General features: G+C 43.9%; 1 long non-coding RNA gene across 1 annotated transcript in view; it reads right to left on the bottom strand.

Moving 5' to 3' along the window:
- The window catches only part of LOC138515586 (uncharacterized), a 208,680-nt gene extending 186,302 nt beyond the window's left edge, over positions 1-22,378 (bottom strand). Inside the window, exon 1 of the long non-coding RNA XR_011282088.1 lies at positions 22,064-22,378. This is a non-coding gene — a long non-coding RNA (uncharacterized lncRNA). The remainder of the gene's footprint in view (positions 1-22,063) is intronic.
- Between the last annotated feature and the right edge of the window lie 541 nt (positions 22,379-22,919).

Here is a 22,919-nt window from a genome sequence, read left to right as displayed (position 1 = left end):
AAAGACCTAGAGTTACTTTATGTCGACGGTCAATAGGTGTCTTATTCTAATTGATAATCGACTACCAAGTGTACTCCGAGACCCCCGGCTGGCCCATAGAGCTGAGGCTTGCTCAGAAGTGTTCTAAGACGAAATAGCTGCACAGTTGAGATGGATGGGGGTGCAGATTTATTACTCCAACACCAATCAATAAGGACAACTCAATGGTTTGGCAAAGGGAGTCTGTTTAATGACAAGTACAGAAAACGGAGAGTTATGGATGTCAGCAGTGATGCGATCGTCCTTCTCGCTTCAAACTCCAATGAACTTCATACAAGTTGTAACATTTATACTCAAAAATCATCATCACTGCCGTGTAACACTCAAAAGTTAACATGCAATTCTATTGGTTAGAAAAAGGTAACTTTACTATAGGTACTATATCTGTATATGGTAACAGAGGGAGGGGATTGGTTAAACTGTCAGGTGGGCATCTAAGCCCTTCCTTCAAAAATGACTACTGTAAACGTCACTAAAAGTACAATGTTTCATTGGTTCTTCTAACTATAGGACCCTAGATTATTTTGTCCACTGTGATTGGGTTGGCACCAACCCCATGCATACTTTTCCACTTCGCAGGGTAGCACGCAGAATGGTCGGCCAGGTGCGGGGTGCCCCTTAGTTACCCGGCCTTCCTCCGATTATGGTTACAATCAATCATCACTTTAGTGTCCATGTGTCAATTAGTTCACTGTGGTTGGCCTTGAGACTGCATCTTCTGTCTGGAAAATTTCTGATATCTCCACCTGGTCAGGTGCCAAGCGTAGGTGTGAACCCTCGCTTCTTCTTGCTCGGCTGGTCACGTGATTCCTACACTGTGAATTTGACTCTTTTCTCTCAATTTGTGTATTTGATTCTCATTTAACCAGCCATCTGCCTACATCTTCTTATCTCCACCTTTCAGAGGCAGGATATTCTGTTCTTAGATTCAATTAGATGTAGCTCCTGTTCATTTCTTTTATTAGTATGACCTTGGCTTTCCTGGCACGAGTTGCCTCTGCCGAGTTTCGATTCAGCCATCTTTTCTCATTTTGCTAAATATGAATCTTTTCTTTTTTGACCTATAGTAACCTGGGTTGATTCTGCTTCTTGTGCAAAGTAGAAATGCACTTATAATGCTGTACTTTATTTTGAGGTAGATTATAAATAATGGCGCTTGCCGCACTATTCTTCTACTAAGCATAGCAAGCCGCACTGTTTTCTTAGCTTTCTTGCCGTTCCAAGTATATTTACATGTGTAAACTGGTAACTATCTTCATCTTGCTTACAACTTAAATTTCTTTGCATTTCGACATCGTCCTTTCACTTTAGGTTCACAACATCCTTATTCATGGCATTTTGTCTCTTTGTGTCATTCTCGGGTCGTCATTTCTTCTACCTGTGAGTCAATCCGGGTTCTTGTGACGTCACCATTCGTCTTCCATTAAGACCTTTTTGGTTTCTTCCGGGACTGTACTTAGGCAATCTTCATTTCGTCTCATTTGTTGGTAGGGTTTCCTCAATGGATCCCTTACTGTCCATGGTTTTCTTGGTATTGCTACTTCAAGAGGTGCTGTTCTTCTGATAGGCACTGGGCAGAGCCCTAATGCGGCTCTCTGCTGGTTTATTTGCTCATCATACGTCACATATTTCGGTGTGACGTTCCTGGTACTTCGAAAAGGACGATTGGAGAGCAGGCTTTATTTGGGACCTCCTCTACAGATGGATAAGGATAACTTAAGATGCAAGCTCGCTAGTTTGACTTCGGGGGCTGGGAAGTGGATGTATACGAATTAGAGAAAGACAGGAGGAAACATGCTGGCCATAGGAGACGTAAAAGGTCTCATGGCAGCCATTCTTGGGGAGAGGGCTGATGACATATGGAGGAGAGCGGGGTACACAAGAGTGACTGCGCACAAAACAACGCATGATGGAGTGCTTTTTAATAATTGTAGGGCAGATGTTTGGAGGGTGCAATTATGACACGTAAAATGATGACACGTATTATATTCAGGATATTCAGGAGAAATGGCAGCTTGAAACTCGTGAGCCGTGGGAAAAGACAGTGGCATTATTTTATCATATTTTATGTCAGGGATTATCAGAACCAGTACAAAGATAGATGAAAAAACAAGTGGGGGTGGACACAAAACCATAGGCTGAGATGCAGTTGACTATGGTACATCACTGTCAGTTATTACAAGAGAAAAACAAAAAGAAGGATGAAAATAGACAAATTGAGGAAGCCAAATGAGTTCAGAAAAAATTGTCAAAATTTGCCATAGAAGGGGTGGTATTGATAAGCGGAGAAGGAATGGAAATGCAGGAAGCAATAAGTACACAGAGGTGAATAATTCACGCCCGCTGGAATAAGGTGGGTATGGGTTTGTGCCACAAGACAGAGGTATGGGTTTTAGGGGAAGAGGAGGCGGATTTCAGAACAACCAAGGTGGATTTCCAAACACTTAGTATGAGAGTTGGTGTGCTCAGGGAGGATATAACCAAGGAGGGTTTGCCAGAGGGCCACCCCTGTGTGTTGGAATTGTGAAATAACAGGGCATATTGCGTGCGCATGTAGGAACCGCGGGAGTGTACAAAATGGGCTATTTTTAAGAGGGGGATAGCTTATCCGTCGCCATACAGCACACACACGAGAGAGGACTTTGCTCAGGATCACACATCCTATCAGGCGCAGGTGATGCACAACAATATGCGAACACAGGGCAAATATTGATGCCTTTCACAGGGACGGGATAAGCTTATACCCTCAATACGACAGCTCACAGGGTGAGTTGATGTGTTCAGTACTATCTGTGACACCAGACCCCCAAGAGGAACCAAGGGTCGATGTGACGATAGGGGGTACATCTGTTTCTTTTCTCGTAGACAATGGGGTGACTCGCTTGTGTATACGGGAGCGAAAAAACCCAATATCAGGTATTGCCATGAATGCTCAAGGGCTCTCTGGAGCTACAAATCTAGTTCCTTTTACTGAGAAATTACCGGTTTCTATGGGGGAATGTGATATGTCTGTTCCTTTGTTATATTCATGACAGACATTAGTTAACATTTTGGGAAGAGATTTAATGACAAAACTTAACATGACAATTTCATTCACTGACCAAGGAATAGCGTGCTCCACTCCAGGAATACACTATTTCAATGTGGGAGAGTTAATAGTGGTGTTCACAGGACAAGTGGCTCTGCGAAGCTTCTCGGTAGATCTGGAAGTCTTCCTATATGGAGTGAGCATCTTGTTGACATTGCTACCTGGGCTCGTAGGGAAAATTGTGAGGATTCCTGATGAGTTTTTGTTTAGACCACAAATATTCCTATGGATGAGGAAGATGGGCAGGCTATTCCTATAGTGTTGGAAGTAGCTATAGTACGAGGCAAGATAGCAATTCTTGAAGGGGTAGATGACGAAGGTAGATCATGGAGAACGGTGATAGCTCTTGAAGTGGGGTTCAGATTGACTGATATAACAGATGAAGACATGTTCAGAGAAGAACGTATCATTGAGGAAGTGGTGTTCTTTATGAGCTTTACATAATGGATAAGGATCGAAAAGAGAGAAATCCCACAGCAAATAGTGATAATGCGGCAATGACCAGCATTTTTCCAGAAAGGTTTTAAAAAAGATGCCAAGTGTCCAATGGACCACGGCCCCTATGACTTAGGTTTATTGAAGGGAATAGGGGAGGTTAAAATAAAGCTTCAGCCAGGAGCAATTTTACCCCAAATGAAACAGGACACCATGGGCCTCATTACAAGTTTGGCGGCAGCCTTGCCGGTAGAACCGTCAGGCTGCCGCCAAACTTGCAAAATATTCTGGCGCCTGCGAATGGGCAATTACCGGGTCATTACGGCCCTGCCGGACCAGGTAATTGACCATTGTTACCGTACCGGCAAACTTATAATGAGGCCCCATGTCCCGAGAAGCTGATGAAGATTCCAGACTATTTCAGCACTGATGAATCAGGGGATCCTAGTGCCATCAGAGTCATTGTGCAATACAGCGGTGTATCCGATTAAAAAATCTGAAAGAGGGTCATGGAGATTTATCCAGGACCTTAGGCCTATTAACCAGATTGTAGAGGCAGAGTTTCTTTTAGTTCCTAATCCTGCAACAATATTGTGCAGCATCCCAGTCAGAGCTCAGTATTTCACAGTGATCGATTTGAAAAATATGTTTTCTCGATCCGGTTGCATAAGGACTGACTTCCTTTACATTTAGACAAAAAAAACTAAAACATACTTGTTTTCCTCAAGGGTACTGTGAGTCCCCATCGATCTTTAACAAGGTCCTACAGATAGATCTATGCAATATTGATCTTAAAAGTGCAGTGATACAGCACATAGATGACATACTGATTGGCAGTAAAACAGAGGATGAGTGTAGGCAATACTCTGTCCAACTCATGACTTTTTTTTAGCAGACAAGGGATATAAAATGGACAAGGAGAAATTACAGTATTACCAGGAAGAGGTGTTGTACACACGTTAGTTAATTTCACACGAAGGGACAGATGCAGCAGTTTCTAGGCTTGTGCAATTATTGCAGAGCCTGTGTGTTTGATTACAGCACATATATCAAGCCACTTTTGCTGCAAGCGTTAAAGAAAACACTAGTTGATAAGGAAAATATAGAATGGACTGATGAAATGGAGGCAGGATTTGAGTAGTTGAAAAGAACAATTTGCACAGCTCCAGTTTTAGGGATTCTCAACTATGGCAAGGAATTGTATTTATTCCCGCACACAAATGGGGCAGTAATGACAGCAGTACTACTCACACACAGGACAACATTGGGGGTAGAAACCTCTGGCATACTATAGCGGGATGTTAGATCCAGTTATGAGAGAACATTTCCTTTGCTGACAATCTTTGGCTGCTGCCGCATTTGCAATTCAGAAGTCCACAAGTATTGTCATGGGCTGTTATATGACTCTTAACATGCAGCACGCCTTATTTACCATTTTAGAAAAACCCAAGAGCATGTTAATATCCCAAAGAGCTTCAGCTTACGAAGTAATAATTTCTCATCCAGCTGTTAAAATGGTAAGATGTAAAATAGTGAACATAGCCACTTTTGTAGCTGAACCTGTTGACAAAGGTGATCATGTGCATTACTGTGCAAATTATGTTGAATTTTATGATGACATACCCTGTGTGAAAGAAAATGCTTTGGCAGGAGCGGAGATTATTTTTATTGAAAGTTCTTCGAAAATTGACCAGAATAGTAAAGGCATTCAGGGTCTGCAGTGGTAAGACAGAGATTAATGGTGAATTTGAGGTAGTGGCGAGTACAAGACTACCGTCTCACTGTTCAGTGCAAGCAGCAACAATTAGTAGCGCTTATTGTCGTGCTCAAGAAACACAAAGGACAGGAAGTGACGGTGTACAATGACTCTGCCTGTGTGACATCAACCGTACATGCAGGGTTGTCACATTGGAAAAAGAGGGGCTATCTCCACACAGACGGCTCACCAGTACAACATGAATCCTTGTTAGACAGGCTCATCAAGGCACTACAACTCCCAGTGGCCTTAGCAGTCATAAAATGCACAGCCAATACTAAACAATCAGGTGTTACCTCTCACAGAAACGAAGCCGCAGACATAAAAGCCAAAAGGGTTGCATATTCTTCAAATATTTTGAGTTTTGATACTGAACATACTAAAGTAAATGTAACTAGAAACATGTTAGTACGAGAAGGGTTTAATATGCTGTCAATTACCCAATTAATAGAGATTCAGGGAACAGCATCACAGGAATTGCAAGAGCTATGGAAACGAAGGTGGTGTTCTTTATCCCCCACGGAAGCATTATGGAGACGGGAAAGCACTGGAAAGCCAGTAATGCCAGAACCATTATTGAAAGTCACACTTAAACAACTACATTACCCCGTGCATATAATCAGAGGAAGTCTTGCTGCCACAATTACAGAAGACTGGTTAGTTCCTAATTTGCTGGAACACGTTGCATAGTTTATGGGGAATTGCATCTACACTAAGAACAATTAGAGGAATATTACCTCACCGAATGGTCTGTTTCAATATTTACATATCGACTATGTCGATATGCTGCAGACATGTAGTGGTTACAAGTATCTACTAGTGGTGGTATGTCCCTTCTCTAGGTGCATTAAAGCAGGTCCGTGTGCACACCCTTATGCCACTTGCGCAGCAATGTTTTTAGTGTGCAAAGTCTTCCAGAGGTGGGGTGTGTGCGAAGTACTAAGATCCGATAGTGGGCCCCATTTTGTCAATGAACTATTTGAACAAATAGGGCTTCTATTGAGTATAAAGCACAAGTATTATTTGGCGTATCACCCACAAGTGAACAGGATATGGGAGAGACTCAACAGCCTCAAAGAGAGGGGAGGATCACCAAGATTTAATTGACTTTAAAAAAGGGATGGCTATATTACCCCTAGCCTTATATGCCCTTTGGAATCAGCCAGGTTCTGACCACCACCTCACCCCTCACGAGTTAGTGACAGGGCGTGGTATGGGAACACCTTTTACACCTCCATCTAGGGTCAGAAGTGATGCTCAGAGTGTAGCAAACACTCTAGGTGATGAAATGCATGATTATTTGACATGTATGACTACCAGTATTTCTTTCATTTCAGATCAAGTCAAGCGTCGGGGAGAGGTCAAGGAACACGGAAGAGAACAATCCAGTGACCAATCCAAGTGAACTATTGCCACCACAAAAGCTATATGTTGGGGACCTGATCCTCAGAATTTCACTAGAAAGTGGCACAAACCTAGGTTCAATGGCCCCTTTGTTGTTAAGGAAGTCTCCCCTTCTGCAGTTAAGGTATTGGGAAGACGAGCTTGGCTGCATTTAAGTGACATAAAAGTTTATAAAGGCAAGACCCTCCCTCCAATGGTTGCTTACCTGAAGGCGAGACAAGAAGAAGAATGTTTGCATTTGCAGATTTGATCAATGACCAAGAAGAAGGATGATATGGTAGCGAGTGATTAGCACATATTTCTTTTGGACTGGAATTCAATGGACACAGCAGGAATTGCAAAGACTTGCGGAGGAATTTCAGAGGGTAAAACAAACTTTTAGAAATGCATTGAAGAATTGAATAGTGCACCAGTATTATGCCAAAATGTCAGTTCTTGATTGGGAATTCGAGGTGAGATCAATGTCCAGATTCATTTTGTGGAGAATATTTTAATTGATTAAATACATGATACTTGTTTGCAGTAACACAAACAGTCTTGTGGTTGCTATTTTTGTGTTCATACTTCAATCCTACCCTGCCCTTGTTAGGAGAGATGTTATTATTCACACCTTTTTACATGACCCGAAGAATGGTCCAGTGATAAGGAGACTCTTGACAGCAATAATTCAACACATTGTGCAATTACAGATGCGAAATTGAATACTTGCAGCAAAAATGATCCAAGAAGAAGATAATGTGATAATAGAAACAGCATGTGTCCAACACGTATTAGGGTGGCACACTAAATGTTTTTCCAGACTCCTAGGCCTGATATATGTATGTTTATGTATCCTTTTCATCTTTCTGTAAATTACATTTCTGAAAATCTATTTTCCTACTGAGCAAATTGAAAAAAGCTTGTACATGATTCTTCCCAGTGCAGGTACAAATGATGATAATTTTGTTAATCTCTATGAGCATGTTAAACGACATAAGAGAGATGCAGAAGAAGATAATCAGGGGATAAATACCTCCCTTTATAATGCAGCTCACCTGAGGAATAATATGTGGTATCAACACATGAAAAAGGTGGGGGAGAGAGCATCTGATGAGAATTGCTATGTTTGCTCACTCATCCCCTATGCCATGAATACTGTCAAAACCCTCTTTTCAAAAGAGATGCTGGCGCAAGATGCAAAGTTCATCAGTCATATAGCAGCATGCACTACTAGAGGACAGTTCCAAGGCAGATGGGTGACGTTGCGATGGAGATCAAGACAATCGTTCCATACAAGGATGATTCTATGAAAACAACACAAATGGAGAAGGAACCTGGATGGACAGACAGGATGCTCATGTATCCTGCTGCAGGCCAGGATGAGGTGATCATTGAAGAAATGAAGAGAAATAACCGTTCTGACATGACAGAGAAGACTGGAATGCCTGGATGTTGGGAACGGTCACAGCTTCTGATCTATGGGCGAGTACATACTAAAGGATGGGAAGATGGAATGATGTCATGTGCAGCTCATCTACTGAGAAAGGAAGCAGTACAAGGTGTGCAGAAGGTGAACGATGAGTGCTTGAAGTCATGGTCTAAATACTCTAAACTACTGACATGGGTAGAAGATTAAGTTGGGCCAGTATCCGTAGCCCCATTAATAAATGCGACCACGTGCTTTCAAAGCAAGGGAAAGAATTATGTCAGACATAATAAAGGGTGTAAAAACACCATGGACGTTCCAGGAATAAGGAGAAGGACGGCTGTCCTAATGGATTGGTATTGGGCCTGCAGATCTAGAGCATATATGAAATTACCCAGGAACTGGGGTGGAGTGTGCTCTCCGGTATAGATTCATGCTCCAGCATTGGTGACCACGCAAAGTGACCGGAAGATTAAAGAGTTTGATTAAAGAGTTCCCAAAAGTAGATGATCACCTGAGAAGAAGAAGGTCAATAGAACTCTGGCAAAAAAAGAAATTGAATTATTTCTCAGTAAAATCAAAAGCAGCTTTTGATGGTATTCCTGATGAGCACAGATTGATCAGTAAAACTGCAGTGTTGTTCACATCTATGTTCATGTCTGGGTTCAGACTGCTGTAAATGCCAGGTGGTTACAAATCACCAGATGGGAGCGGCTGCAAATAATCTATACCACCATAAAGGGATTTAACGCGATAAAAGTAGAATTGAAGGCCATAAACCTGCTGACCCTCTAGAACAGGTATGTTCTCGACATGATCACAGCTATGTAAGGATGTGTTTGCACCAAGATCGGGCCATCAAGTTGCACATTCATACCATGTAATTGCAGAGAGAACGGGACCTTGACACAGGCCATATCCATGTTGACAGATTTGCACATAAAATTGGTGGATGAGACATCAGCCATTGTAGATGAAATTTGGCTTGCATTCCTGTTCTCGTTGATTCCTTATTGGTTGGCCAACTTATTCAAGTTCTTTGGAGCTATTTTGATGTTAATAATATTTGGATTCTGTATGATAAGGATAATAACTGGGCAATGTAAAACTGCAGAGAAAGCAATAGGAATGAGGATCATGATTGATGCCAAGGATAAACCAGAAGTCAGGGAGCTGACTGATGACGCCACCATAGAGTACATAAAGGCCAGCATTGTAGCACCAGAAGGAAAGAGGTTTTGGTACTCAAAAGATCATAAGAATTACTTGGGATGATGGGTCTACTGTACCCTGAATGGGCAGTGTAATTACATGACCTGGAGTGTGGATTAACACATAAAAACATTAGGCACCATGAGGGGGGTGATGAAGATATGGACACCGAAGAGACATTTGATCAAGAGAAAATATAAAGGAGCAGACAATTTGAGGATGTGGTTGAGGATTCGACCAGACGGAGGAATATAGAGGAGCAACTGTGTGCATCTGCAAGTGATCCTGTCCCCCCCACCTCCAGTATATTGGAGACATGAGATTATGCCGTGCCCGACACCAGCCATAATTCCAATACCGCAGCATGTGTTTGAAAGAAGATATCTGTTAAGGCAACCCTGCTGAATGTACCCTCGACATGATGATAATTTACAGGAGGAAAAACCTAAAGGAGTATGAAAGGAAGCTAAACAGGTGAATTAATGATGTCATAAAAAAGTGTGTACGATGTCACAAAATAAAGAAGTATGACAAGGTATGAGTCCCAGAGGATGAACAATGACGCAAGAGGTCAAATGAACTATTAATGTAGACAAGAAGAAAACTACACAATAAACAAGATGTTGAAGAAAACAGAAGTTTAATACATGTACAGATGCTGAAGTGCAAGGTACATTAAGTCATCATAGAGGCTAGCTATAAGTAGTAAATAGAATGCAGCCAAAGCCAAATTGTACAAAATTGGACATTTGTATCATGAATCATTGATAAGCCAGAAAACCATGGAAGGAGAAGGAAAGTTGTATCACAGCAAAATAGTGATCTCATGGAGCTGTGTGGCAAGATTGTCTGGCCCAAAGTCAAGACGGAAGCAACCAAGGTCAGCCATCTATTCTGGAAAGGTGTGACTGTGCAGAGGATGAATCCTCCATTGTTAAGGTGCATAGAAAGAACACCAATGATGGCAATTTTTAATACATGTAGACCATTTAAAACCTACAATATGGACCAGATCGTGGTTTCCTGTCACATGAGCCAAGGATGGAAATAGAGTTTGAACTTGGAGTCCCAGACACGATAGCCAGTGGCCTCACTTCTGTGCATTCCCATAGATGAGAATACTCTACAATGCAAATAACAAAGACAATTTCATGGCTGAAGGCATGGGTGATGAGAGATGCTGGGCTAATTGGCTGGTGGGGTAGTTCCATACCCTATCTCGTTGCATCTGGGTCTGGGCTTACGTGCTGCTAAATGAACCGAATGTTCCAGACATGGCACAAGCGTGCCAACCAATTGTAATAGTCCATATAACAAAGGACCTTATAGTTTGAAGACCAATGCGAAACTGTGTATCTAATGTTTCATCACTCTGAAGTATTATTTGTATAAAAAACATATTTTGTGTGGAGATCCTTGAGAGACTGAGCGCACGTCCATTGATATTCATTGTAACCGCCCTGTTTTAGATAATTGTTAATAAAACAGTACTTCCTGAGTTGGTTCCAATATTTACTCTGGTGTAATCCCATCCATTACATATGAACGTTCCTAAGGGCCATATGCTCACATACAATGGGTGGTCTCTGCATTGGAGTTTGGGCTAACATGGATGCTAAATTGTTTAACACTACCAAGAAATCAGTGTAAAGACTGGTGGGGCATCTGTATTCCTGCCCTCTACATGGCAGAGTAGAAGCACTGAGCACCCCAGCCAAAGTTCTCTATTTGGTAGCTATGGACCAGCAACCAAGGCTTAAGCTATCAGGAGGTGATGCAGGCTGGTTCTTAAGTACAGTGTAGTCCCCAAACCCCCACAAAGGAATGTCCACACACTATGTTATGTGCTAATACAGTTCTGTATATAAAAATAAAGTTCAAGGTATCTATACCAATTAGTAACACACTTTGTACTCTGGCAGTCCTAATATGGCAAATATATACAATGGCTATGTGGTACCACACTAAGCTATTGACTCCTTTAAAATGCATCAACTCCTGACAGTTATAATGGCATACAAATCATACAGCAATGTGTAGAAGCATAGATCATAGGAAGGAAGACAAGTTGGGTTAAACAATGGCAAAATGGTGCTCTTGCTATTAAGACACAGTTCTAAGTGAAGATCCCCCCACCTGGGAAACCTGCAATAAGGAGTATTAACAAGCCCAGTCCATTAATGTTTAAAGAGTCTTGTTTCCTGGTTAAAATGTTCAGCTACCCCAATGTACCTGAGTTAGAAGAGTTTCTTTGATGGTTCGTCGACGGATCCCTCGAGGGTGTACTCCCTTTAAAGCAGGAGCCACAGAGCAATGAGATTCCTCGAAGAAAGATGAACACTTACATTGCGACTGTACCTTCAACCTTCGTGGTACTCTTCGACAATGGATCGTGGAAGTCCTGTGAAGATGAGGCGTGGGGTCCACCTCGGTGCAAAGAGTTTGGTGCCACAAAGAAGACTCGGTGATGAATGTAAGCCCAGCAGCTGCGTCGGGATAGCATTAGCGATCGGGACTCAACCACCGGCTGGATTTAGTGCCACAAAGAAGACTATGTGTTGAATGTAAGCCCAGCAGCAGGCATCAAGGTAGCTTCAGCGATCGGGACTCGACCACCGGCTGGATTTCGGATCTTCACTTGTCAGCGTCTTTGTAGACTTTGCGTGGCGGGAAACCCACCGGCGCACTCTCCTTGGCTGTCGTGGACCTCGACTTTCTCTGCCAAGCCAAATCGGTCGATGGTGATGGCAAGGGAGCCCTTCATGCAATGTTCTTAGGCAAGGTAGAGAGTTTCAGCTCCGGTTGTCGAGAAGCATGGTGTCAAGCTGTGCCCGCATCTGGGCAACACGGCTCAACTGGCTTCCAGTGGTTACCGAAATCCTCTGAAACCCAGTCGACGGCAATGGACTTCCATGGCCTTAATGTCCTGATGCTTTACTTCAAGATACTCTGTGAAACCCTTCTCCGGTCGATAGCCTTTCGGGACTGGCTTCCAGGCTACCTCGATGAAGATCTGCTTATGTGCAATGTACCTTTGTAGCTCGGGAAGAGGTCTCCTAGCCAAATCCTCTCTTGGGTCAGTCGTCGACAGACTCAACAGCTTTCGTAATGGCTCAAAGGAAAGCAGCCGCAATTCTTCTTCTTCCGCCTGGGCTTCAAGGATAAGCAGCTTCAAGTTTCAACTTCAGCTTCTAAACAAATTGGGAAGTAAAAGGTCCCCAGATATACACATCTGTCCCTCATTCACTCTGCTGAGCCAAGCTCACTCAGCCAATCAGACAGAAGGGCATTCATGCAGGCAGGCGGCCAATAAGGCTCACAGGCATTCAGGCTATTCACTTCCACCCAGACACCCATAACAAGGAATGTGGATTGGGGCAAGCACCTAGCCTTTCAGCACACTGCACTGCATGCATGTCAGTTTCAGGCAGGGCTGTCTCATTCATTGTGTCACACACACAGAAACCAGACACCCATAACATAGAATGCATATTGGTCACACACTCTATTCACACAGGCCCCACCCCCAAGGTGTACCCAAAATATACAGTCACTGGGATGGCTCCAGCCAGTCTGGCCTGGACTTTCCCACAATTCCATATATGGTTGTTCCACCCAACAGCCAGTCGGGGGGAGGGCAGAGTCATGGCTTCCCAGGACTTTGGGAAAACAAGGTAACAGGCAATAAAAACCAAGGGGCCACCTTGCCTTCATCAGGAATCCACTGATTCCTATGACAGGGCCTGTGTGTCCCAAAATGGAGGATACTCAAAGCACCTGTCAAATTCAGCATGGAGCTGCCATCAGCCATAGAGTAGTGCCCAAAAGCATACACTAGGTGTGCAGGGTTGTACTCCTATCAATGGGTGCCATAACGGTATCCCAATGGTCTCTGTTCACCACAACCAAAAAGAGGAAGAAATGCCCTGCCAGGAGTCCCAACTGGACTCCTGTGCAGGAAACAACACATAACACACATGACTCATCATTACGACCCAGGCGCTAATTGCGCCAACTTTACCACCATGGTGTAAACTACGTTTACACCATGGTGGATGGCGGATTTACCGCCTCATTCCAAGGTGAGTGGGGCGGTAAATCCCCATTTCCCATTTTCCCTTCCCCATTCCCATTTTTGCCCCATAGGGCATAATGGGAGTGGGGAAGGCGCTAATTACGCCACCGTAAATTACGGTGGAGTAATTAGCATCATGGCAGGTTAGCGCCATGGATTTTAACGGCTGCTAAAAGCAGCCGTTAAAATCAGAATAGGCGTTAAGGGTTAACGACGGCGTTAACCCTTAACGCCTGGGTCGTAATGAGGCCCATGAGGGAGTACAGGAAAAGGACATGGAGGTCCTGTCCCTCCAATGCATTTCCAGCATCACAATCAGCAAATCACATGGCAATAGTGATTGACAAGTTTCCTCACTCTAATACTGATTGTTGATTTATACAACCCTCCAGACGGCCTCTTAATGGTGGCTCTTAGAAATGACATTAAAGCTCTACTGGAAAGATGGTGTAGATTGTACTCAGCTGGTGAAACCTTTGTAGCAGGGGACTTTAATATCCACTGTTTACTCCCTTGGGAGCTGCATCTGCCGGATAGTCAACAAATAATTTTGGGGAAACGCTCAGTTGCAGCAAGAAATTATGCTCTTGACTTGATAAAACAGAGTGCGGGTGTGGGTAGACATATTATTGGTATATTGCCTGGAACCCTTAATCATCACAGGGAAAACGTCATTAATTCGTATTATCGTGAAACAGATAGGCCTAAGTGCCTCCAGCCTGGATTGCATATTTGCTTCACATACTCTGCCTCAACTAGAAAGCAATGATGAGGTTTTATTTTCATCCTTAAGCAACCATGCTCTGTTAAAAGTAACACTCAATATTAACTCCAAGGTAAGAAGTATTCCAGGACTGAGTGTGTCAACCATTAGCACCCAGGGCAACTGTGTCATCTGGTTGGAGGCCAATATATGGATAATTGCTAAAATCATTGAGAAAAGGGGATGGTCTCTGCATGACCTACTTAGTAAATGTAGTGGAAGACTGCTGTATGTGTTGCAGATAGTATGGCCACCATTCCATCGACCTGAGAAAGTCATGGTCCAGAATGGACCTAAGTCGCATTTATTTGACATGACAAGAAGCTGACTTTAATCCGTGATACAGCCTGTAATAAGAGTAAGGCGTTGAACTCATTTTCTAAACAGAAAGCCGAAATTGCATCTGTTACCTCTGCATATAAAAACTGGTTGAGCCAGCACAAAAGGAGCTTGAGGTGAGCCAATTGGATGTTGGTTTATAAATTAGTTGAAATGAACGACTCGCGCACATTTTGGTAATTGCATAGAACATATTTGGCCTCGAATTCCACTATGGAACTATGCGGGACTACAGGGCAGCGATGAAAGCGACATTTGAGTGAGACATATTGGCACACAAAAGCTTATGATACAACTGGTACGAACCAAAAAAGGGAGGACATAGGTTTTTAGAATATATGAACAGATCTAACATTGCTGACATTATTTCTTGCCTTAAACCCTCTCGTGCTGCAGGCCCTGATGGGCTTGCAAATATTCTACTTAATGAATAAAACCCTATTCTGGACCGAGGTTTTACATATAATGTTTACTGGGATCCTCCATGGCAGTGTTATTCCGGATACTAGGCGATATTCTATCCTTATACCAGTTTTCAAGAAGGCATCGCACAATGATCCACGAAATGATTGCGTACTCGCCATGTTGGATTCCAGTAGCAAGATTTTTGCCTCAATCCTCCTAAAAGTCTTGGAGGAGTGGGTTGAAAATTGCCATTTACTCAAGCCACAACAAATTGGCTTCTGGGAAAGCTGTTCAACAGTGCAAGCCATCTGGGCACTGCAGGTGCTTTCCGCCGATGTTTGTAATGGGGCAGATGGTGCTCTTTGACTCTGTTTCGTAGATTACTCGTCCACTTTTGATTCCAGTGTACGTGAAAGTCTTTGGAGTAAACTAGCGCCTTGGGGCATCGATTTGCAGTTATTATACTTTATCTGCCTCTTATATATGGAAACAGCTGTTTTGGTGCCACTCTCTCAAGATGGATTGACTACTTACAGCATCCAATGTAGGACTCAACCAGAGGTGCGGATTAGCACCATTGCTGTTCAACCTATAAATGGTGGATATGGGGTTTGCACTTGCCCAGTGCCTCAATTTTCCGCCACGCTTAGGAGGTATCTCAACTGCATGGATTGGATACGGGAACGATACAGTGATCTTAGATCGCACACCATTGCATTTGCATCGTTCATTGAACGCCCTATCAAAGTATGCAAAGAACAACAATATGAAAATCAATTTCCAAAAGACAAACATTCTTCAACTACAAAAAAAGGGAAAAAAGCATGGAAAGCATAACTGGTGGATGGATGGGACCAACCTAGAAAAGCTAAGCTCTTATTAATATCTGGGGTTCCCATTCCCTGGGACCCCCTTTGAAACAGCATATGGAAGGTTCATAATGACAAAATTGTTACGTAAATGGAAGGCCCTGAAAAACATTATTGGTAGAATAGGAGGGGGGAATCTGTGGAAGGCTATCTGGAGGTGTACCGTAATTCAGCTATATCTAGTCTACTCTATGGTTTAGAAACTACTCCTGGGGTGACCACTGTTAAACTAGATCAAGGGGAAACTCCTGAAGTCCATGCTGGGTCTACCTAAAACTGTCTCGGTGGAGGCTCTAAGAATGGAGCTGGGGGTGCCTTAGCTTTCAATGCCATGGAAGTGCACCAAGCTCTTAATGAAGATCCTTGGAGCAAAATGTAGTACATCTTCAAACACCTTATTGGCCCTATTGGAAGCACATAGGTCCCAGAAGCATGACAATGTGGCTAACATGCTGCTCACAAGGGTTGTCACCGAGCATTTGGAACATATTGGTCTCCCTTTTGAGGAAATGGCTCCCTGGGCCCTCCCTTGGTGGAGTTAAGTAAAATGTCACTAAGATGGGACCGGGTGATGACCCTTGAGGCCCTTTCAGGTCGAAAGCAATGTGCAGAGTACATCAGACAGGGATTTGCCTGGTATGAGCCACATAGCTACATTATGAAATATTGTAGTATGTCACTACAGCATTTCATTCTATATCTCCAATTGCATATTCTGCCAGTTCAGGAGATTATTGGGACATGGATCCTGGAGCCACGTGAACTGCGACTTTGCCGCGTTTGTAAGACTAACGTAGAGCCCAGTAGGCATATACATACATGGTGTGTTGAGCTGAAGGCACACTACAATAAGGCCTACAGAAGGTTTTGTGCAGCACATGGGGGCTATGAGTTAGGTCAATTCTGGGCCACGTTATTTTTGGCCGAACCTCTGATTGTTGTTGCTGCAGCCCACCATATCTGGGAAATTGCTAGGATAAGAAGGAACTTGACAGATTCTCAGATTGGTGGGCTGAACCCTTAATGTATTTGATTTCCTTCTTTGCCCTCAGCTAACTTAACTGCTCATTTAGGTGACTATAGTTAGTAACTGCTGAGGGGTTTGAACTCAATTTAATTGCAAGAGTTTATGTAGGAAGTGTTTGAAGCGATTTACACTATTTGTTTATGAAATGAAATGTCTTGCTATTACTTGTCTCTTCACTATGTAATTCAAGTATCATTTTAATCAACATTTGTTTTAATTTGGATGAAAAAAGCTTTAATTAGCCAAAAGCTTAACAAAAAATAATGTGAGACAACATGGAGAGATGCTGTACCAGAACTGAGAATCCTTGAGGGGTGGTAGACATTGGGCCTCGTTACACGGAAGGCGGTGAGCCATGGCGCTATTAGCGCCATGGCTCATGCCGGTAAAATACCGGCACCGCCTTGGCGGAAAGGGGATTTACTGCCCCATTCCAAGGTTGGTGGGGCGGTAAATCCCCCTTCCGCCATTGCCCTTCCCCATTCCCATTTCTGCCCCATAGGGCTCTATGGGAATGGGGAAGGCGCTAATTACGGCACCGCAGCTCCGAGGTCCCTTAGCGGGTTGGTTTTTAACGCCTGCAAAAAGCAGGCGTTAAAGCTCCAACCCGCTAAGGGACCTCGTAGTAAGGCGGTGGCCGTTAAACATTACCGCCTTCCGTGTAATGAGGCCCATTGACTTTGTCTTGGAGGAATTCCGGGCCACTGTTGTGGATGGCTCGGTGAGTGATGCACCTGACTTTAAAGGTATTGGGCCTCATTCCGAGGCTGGAGCTATCCATGGAGTAAAGAGCACCATGGTAAGCAACCATGGAGCTATTTACTCCATGGAAATCCGGCATGGTGAATGGAGTAATTACCGGTCCATTCCAAGGTTGGAGGGACCGGTAAGTCCCCATTCACCATACCAGTTCCCCATCCCCATAGGGCTCAATGGGAATGGGGAAGGAGTAAATTACGGCACTGTAAATTACGGTGCCGTAATTTACTCCAAGGTCCCTTTGCGGGTTGGATTTTTAACGCCTGCTAAAAGCAGGCGTTAAATGCCAACCCGCAAAAGGGAACTCGGAATATGGTGGTAAGTGTTAACGGTCACCGTTGCCATTAACTGTGACCGTTAACCCTTACCTCCAGCCTCGGAATGAGGCCCATTGTGTCGACCAATAGAGTGCCAATGGAGGATTCTTAGTGCAGGGTTGATGTGTTCTCTGGGAGGTAGGTTAACGAGCAAGCGGGCAGCAGCATTTTTGATTCTTTGCAGTTTCCTTAGCTGAAACTCTGGTGCGCCTAGGTAAAGGCAGTTTGCGTAGTCTAAGCAGGAGAGGATGGTGGAGATGATGGCAGAGAAACAGTGAGGATAGGTGAGGTTTAGGAAGATATTCCTGAGGGAACGTAGATGGAAGAAACAGGTTCTGGATACAGAGTTGATGTGTTGGGAGAGGGACACATTTGTGCCCAGTGTGCATCCAAGGTTTTTCACCAAGGTGGAGGTTGCCGGTGGGGGTCTAGCAAAGGAGGCCAGGGAATTGGTTGGGGAAGGAGCGCTGTTTTCCCGCAGAATAGGATTTCAGTTTTCACAAGATTGAGGATGAGGTGGTTGGTCATACGTAACAAGAGCAGGTGAGCATGGGCTCATATTGGCGGGTACATTTTCTTTTCTAGAAAAGCTGCCAGGTAGACCTCTCAACTATAGTACCATGAGGCCAACCATGGGTCATACTGCTTATAGCCAGAGGGAAAGAATACTGGAATGTTTCCAGCGCCTGTAGGCTGGCTCCATCCTGCTTTACAGCAATATATCCCAGAGCACAGCTTGGTTTGCTTTAGTTATACTTGCATACTGACTTCCTTCCACAACAGCTTTGTCTTGATCCCTCTGGTAATTCCCTCTTTTAAAATTGCTGATGCAAAAGCGACCGCCTATATTTAGAGCATTCTGTATAACCATTTGTTTAAATAGGGTTAGCCACTATGACTCGCCTGCCTCCTTGACTGGGAGTTTATTGGGAGTGCTGAAAAACCGGCCTAGTGATCCAAAATGCCCTGATACCCCATACCTTTCCACTTATGTAAATGGGTATAAAGCAGTGGTGGCATCAGTGAAAGTGACAACTGTTGATTTGTCTACATTTACCTTGTGACTAAATTGATTATGCCCTACAGCATTACAAGGGTGAGTAGTGGGTAAATCACCTGCTCATCCTTTAAACTGTTACAAAACAAGAGTGATCCCCAACATAAAGGTAAAACAGGCGCAGTTAAGAGATATACCTCCTTCACCGGTTGTGTTAACCTGGGCCGAGCAAAGGCTGTACTCGCAAGAGGGGTGTCATTGTGATCGAGTAGCAACCCATACAGGAATAGTGTGGCAGTCCAAAATACTGGGAATGTCCAATCAAGGTTATATAAAAATATATATACTTTAATTAAACACACCATCTTGAAAAATAATGGAATAGCAAAAACCATGCAAAAACAACACAAAACCCACCCCTAAGAAAAGAACACAGAAAATGCAAATATAGCAAGATGCAGCACTCTGGGTAGTGAATCAGGGTGATAACTACAATGTCCTTCAAAGGATATGTTTGTTGGTGCCAAAAGGGAATACATTGATCTAACCAGTCCCTATGGCCCAAAGAAGGACCAAGGTGAAGTTGTAAGTCAATACTACCTGCTGCGTTGTTTGGCAGTTCAAACACGGCTTCTTGGTTCTGTTCATGCAGTTTGAATTGGCTTGAATATTTCACGCTGCTCCTGATAGGGAGCAGGGTTCGGGCCAGGTTTGAACTGATGTTCGTTGCAGTGCGAAGAAATGCAGATCGCGAGGGCCTCCATGGTCGGTTTGACAGTCAGTTTGTTGGTGAAGACGCTTGCGACTAGACGCGCAGTTCAAGACAAGAGGTCTTATGCAGCGTTGAGGGTCGTAGTTTGATGAAGCCAATAGGGTTGTTTCAACTAGCAATGAAGATCGGCTGTAAAGAGGTTGGTGTTTCAAAGGGCGGCTCAAAGTGGTGTTCAGTGAAGTGCAGATCGTGAGCACCAACAGGGTCAGCTTGACAGTCAGAGCGACAGTGAAAATGCTAACGACTGGATTCACAATATGTATACTGAAGAAATATCCAGAGGAATCAATTCAAAAAATACATATCAAAAATATATATTTGACTTGATACAAAATTTGCAAATGACAATTAATCATGTATACATCACCACTGTACATCAAAATTAGGTTGCAGATAAAATTACATTTAAAACAGTGCAGATGACCAAACTCGTTTCTACACCGGACAACTCAATCATTCATTAAACATACATCCTCATACAGACTGAAATGAAGCAGCCTTCATCCTACTTAGGTACACTTGTACACTTGTAAGGTTTATTGCAGCTTCCTAGGTTCCTTTAAAGTAGTTACATCATCACTGGCGGCCACATGACATCACAACATTCCTTCTTGCCCAGTCAAGCCATACACAACACCCTTTGCATTAGCACAACACACACAACAAAACACTACTCAACACATCTCCCCTCTTTGCATTAACACAACAGACACGCACACTACAGGACACACCTCCACTCAGACCTACACAACACAGTCACACTGACTCAGATCACCAGGGCATACATCACAACCCGCGCACTCGCACTCTTCCACTCACAAGAGACCCGATGCACTAGCCAGGCACACCAAAGCCAACAACCAATAATGCTGGAACAACTCTGAACCCTGGTGAAGATGAAAGGAGTCATAAATTCACACACAGTACAGCCAAGAACAGCTGTCTATGTGCAAAGAGACAAAATAGACGTGGTGCAAAAACCACTAAAAAAAACAAAGCACATGTATGACCCTGAAAGACTTCTACCACAGTAACACCCACACCATAACCGGGACGCTACCACCCAACACACATCCCTTGTTTTACCATGCCTGACTACAACCACAGTCACACCCGACCCTGACTGGGGGCGCTACCACCCAGAAATAAAACAAATTAACCCTGTGTGACACATACCACAGTCACTCACACACTCAACTGGTGGGGCTGCCACCAACTATCATACGTAGTTTAACCATGCATGACTTCAACCACATTCACCCCCGACTCTGACTGGGGGCGCTACCACTCATAACAAGCATACATTGTTTGACCCTGCATAACTTCAAGCGCAGTCACGCCCACACTGCAACTGAGGGCGCTACCACCCAGAACCAACGTACTTTTGTATGACCATGAGTGACTTAAAACCACAGTCACCCCAAGAAACCCAACGCCCTTAACCTTACTACTGATAAAAGGCAAGACGTAAATATGCCGCACATACTGACCTGGCAATTACATACCATCAGCATAACCAAACCATTTCATCTGGCACACCCTGCACATGCCACACATGCTGATCCAGTAACTCACATGCCAGCAGCGCAACCAACCATCCAGACTTTGTATCATGCTTGCTACATGCACACATAGATACTACAAGCCACTTCTGCAACACCCTAATCTTACGCTTTTCACATTTTGTGCAAAACCATTAATCGTATAGAAAGATTTACTGTGTTGCCTAAACCATACTTTCCTATAACACGTTATGGCTTCACTATTACAAATCTCTAAACCTACACGACCATGTTGCAAGAATACAACTCTAACCTACAAAACCTTAAAGAGATTACAACCCTATTTTATAGGCACAATACTTGCCAAACTTTTACACCATACCAAAACTTTTAGATGAATTGCTAAGAGTCCATGTCGCCACTTGGCAACCTAATATCTGAAAATCCTCAAAAAGGTTAAAAACTAGACTCAAGACATGCCTAACGTGTTACCAAACACACTCTTCAAGCTCTATGTTCGCAGCTCACCCACTTTTGCACAACGTCCTGCTATGAAGCATTCATACCATACTCTTGAATCACATCATCATAACCGTCAAAATACATTCAGGCTGTTTTACTGCACTAGATAACCAACTCCTAAGCGATAGAGAACCAAAGGATAAGCAAAAAGGCATCACAACTTCCCGTAAACCTGCACGATGATGAATACATTACTTTATCCTGTACTTCTCTCTCCACGATGATCAACTAAATGCATTTCCACACCAAGATGCATTTTCAGAGTACCTTGGAGCATCGCTGTCCCTCCGCCAAGAAATGATTTACCGGCCTTCATGTCCAGGTAGAGACAGGTCACGCCTGAAATTTAGCAAACCACCATTCTCCCGTCATTTTACCTGTGCGCACACGTAAGGCGATGGCAATGACATTTCGGGACTCATAACCGGAACGCTGCAACCTTGCCCGAAGCAAAACCTCTGACGACATTGATGCCTCTTGCAGTTTATGTACCATGTGGCGATCACCCTGACATCTGCGTGCAACAATCCCGTCGGATTTACAGAAGGAATGAAAACAAAACGCTCTCACAACTTAGCTGCTTCTTGATCACGTTGCCCTAGGGTGCTTTACTCGCCGCCGTCTCCATTCCTCCCACTCATGACGCACTGCAACTGCTTCCTCCTTACCCTCGGAGAGTTCAGCTCGCTCACCATCTCCCTCGGTGGCCCCAACTACGTCACCAGTAGCTCACAGGACGCCGAGCGGTGAAGAGCTGTCCAGTCCATCCGTCAACTGCAGTACAGTTCCCCTCCACCAGCTGACGTTGCACTATTATTGTTAAGCGAGGCTCCATTAGCCACCATTAGCGCTACAGACCTAGTGCGTTGAGCTCAGCCGGGGCCCCACCTGCAACACATGTTTGGGCGCATAATCTCTTGGGGACCATTGTCATATACAGAGATCTGCACAGCTGAAACCATGCTAAGGCCACAGCCTCTGCTTCACCAACATAAAAGGAGCTGCCCCTCCTCAGCTTCTGGGCACATCTCTCCTTTTCCCAGCTTCTTTCCTCCTTCAATATTATGGGGCACTTCCCATCTCAGCTCCTGGACACTGCTTTCCCACCAGACCATGAACAAGCAATCCTTTCAATGCTAAGGGCTCTCCTCCTCCCCCTTTTCCTGCCCTGGGTGATGGGCCTTACTTCCTTTGGGGGCAGTGTTATCCTTCTCCTTCTTCCTGCACCCCCTG

This window comes from Ambystoma mexicanum, chromosome 6q (assembly GCF_040938575.1).
Source record: "Ambystoma mexicanum isolate Mex_15411 chromosome 6q, UKY_AmexF1_1, whole genome shotgun sequence".
NCBI classification, from domain to species: Eukaryota; Metazoa; Chordata; class Amphibia; order Caudata; family Ambystomatidae; genus Ambystoma; species Ambystoma mexicanum.
This window is presented reverse-complemented; position numbering and strand designations above follow the sequence as displayed.